The sequence below is a fragment of the Sphaeramia orbicularis genome, chromosome 12, assembly GCF_902148855.1.
Source record: "Sphaeramia orbicularis chromosome 12, fSphaOr1.1, whole genome shotgun sequence".
NCBI lineage: Eukaryota > Metazoa > Chordata > Actinopteri > Kurtiformes > Apogonidae > Sphaeramia > Sphaeramia orbicularis.
The window spans coordinates 8,610,507-8,613,312 of NC_043968.1; positions in this window are offsets into that span (position 1 = coordinate 8,610,507).

Here is a 2,806-nt window from a genome sequence, read left to right on the forward strand (position 1 = left end):
GGTTGTGTATTCATCTTTAAAACACTCAAAGTCAGTTCATAATAATCAGAGGTGGGTAGTAGCACATTACATTTACTCCATTACATTTACTTAAGTAACTTTTTACATAAATTGTACTTTTAAGAGTACTTTTAATACGACATACTTTTTACTTTTACTCAAGTATATTTATTAAGAAGAAACACTACTTCTCCTCCTTTACAACAGTGCACATTCTGCTCGTTACTTTTGTTTTTGGTCATTTGTTAATGTACGAACTATTTGTTTTGCTTTGTTAAAAAGATTTCCGCCAAAAACTCACATGACTCACATGAGTTAAAGAAATTCGACAGAAAGAGGAGATATGTTTAAAGATATCTAGACTAAGGCTAATGACGTTCATTTTGTCTTCTGTTTCTGTAATTATACTATGTAATTATTAAAAAAAGAAAAGTATAATTACATCTAGGCTAACTGGTAAAAGTAAATAGAAAACCATGCACAGACTCTGCCTCCATAAGAACAGACTAGATATGAACCCTTTCATGCATGAATTATGAGAGCCTTAATCTAGATTTTTTCCCCAATTGTTTTTATTCCTCTTTGGGCATGAAAAAAAAAATACGTTTGAATTTTTTTTTTTTTTATGAACCTATTTTTCACGGAGTTGCAAAAGTGTCCACTTGGCTGGACACCATGCATTTCATTTTTGAAGCAAAGAAACATGCATTTACTGATGCACTGTGTAAAATCTATGAAATAAAAAAGATTTTAATGCAGCTAATCTAATGTTTTCTCACATTTTAATATACTCTAATACTAGTCATTACTCACTTCATGGAGATAATATGCAAAAAAACCAAACTTTTTGGTTTAAAAAAAAAACAAAAAAAACAAACTGTTAATTACAGTCTAATAACAATAACAAGGTCAAGGTTTATTTCTATAGCACACTTAAAAACAGACTCTACTGTCCCAAAGGGCTGTATATAATGTATATAATAATGAAACAGAATAGGAGTAAAAGACAATAAATAGAATAAAACAATACTGACACATAGTTCATGCATTAAAAACAAGCAACTGATTTCCACTCAAACATGTTCGTTCAGATCAGGTTCATCAAAAATAGCAAAGTTACAGTAACAGTATGAATGTCAGTGTGTGGGATGGTGCATGAGCGTCCAGTGTGTTGGCTGATATGGAACTGAAACAACAAAACACATGAATGTGTAAGAGAACAGCTGGAGAAGAACTGTCCACTGGAGTGACCACTGTGCATGAAAGGGTTAAAGTGATGGAACCAACAACGATCATTACCACGTATATTTGTAACTAGCTGTAATGTTCCCATATATATTTTCAATATTTTATTTTAACATTTCATTTATTAATTGTTGAATTTAAAAGAACAATAAATATGATGTTACTCATGAAGTACTCTGTACTTGAGTAATTTTTTTCATTAAGTACTTTTTTACTTTTACTTGAGTAATTATTTGGATGACTACTTTTTAATTTGTACTTGAGTAATATTTTTCTAAAATAACAGTACTTTTACTTAAGTCTAATTTTTGGCTACTCTGCCCACCTCTGATAATAATAGGGATGATCTTAAAGTATACATTATGTATCCAGATTACATCCACTTTCACATACTAAGAAAAATCAGGTCATGTGTTAAAATAATTTTATCTTGTCAAGCAAAAAAAAAGGAGTGGAAGAGGAAGAGAAACGTTTGTAATGAGGGAGGTCTTATAATAGAAGTGCTTTAAAGAGACACCCAAACAATGAGCTGTTTACTCTGTTACTCCTGCAGGATCAAACCAACCACAGCATTACCTACAGATCTGTTCATACCAGAAACAATGGAAATAGTTCTAGGGTCAAATATATAACTGAGGGTAACAGAGTTGACAGGTTTATTTAGACAATTTGTTAGATTTCTATATATATTTTCCTCTTTAAAATCACTTGTTAAAATGTATTTCTGTTCACTTACCTTTATGTGATTTTAGCATTCATATTAATTTTCCTTTTCAGTTTATTTTTTAAATTTTTGCTTTAGCATTTCTTATTTTATAACGGTTGTTACCTTCTATAGATTTCATTAGTTCTATTCATTTTATTTTATTTATTTTTGTCCCATTTTCCTTTTATTGTTGTAATGTGTTACCACTTTCTTCATTTTTATGTGTTGTCTGCTCATTTTCTCTAATTGCACTTTCACCAGAATTGGGAATTGATTTTTCTATTTTATTTATTTTTAAGTAAGGATGTGTATGTTTCTATTGTGTTTTCTGTGACTTTTTTTTTTTTTTTTTTTTTTTTTACAGTTTTATCTAAGGCACTTTTGCTGTTTTCAGGCCTAAAATTAACATAACCATAACACCGCATGGTATTTTTACAGAAAGATTCTTCTAAATATCATATATCCAATTGAGTAAAATTTAAACTGAAAGTTATTTATACAGATATTATATGGAAGTGTATTGCATTCACACAAACAATAAAATTTGACTCTGTTTTTCTGAATTAATGAGATAATTATCTCGAAAAAACAGAGCCAATTTTTTTTTTTTTTTTTCAGAAAACAGTATCTCATTAATTCCGAAAAAGAGCCGTTTTTTTTTTTTTTTTTTTTTTCTTGGTTGTTTTTAAATTTGGATGGTTATTTAGTTAATATTTTAGTATATCTATTCATTTATTAATAATTTATTACAAATTTATTAATAAGTGATTGTTTCTGTAATTAAAGACATGATCATAATGAACACAAAAAACATATTTTTATTTTTACGTTTGATGAAGATGTTTGCAAAATATA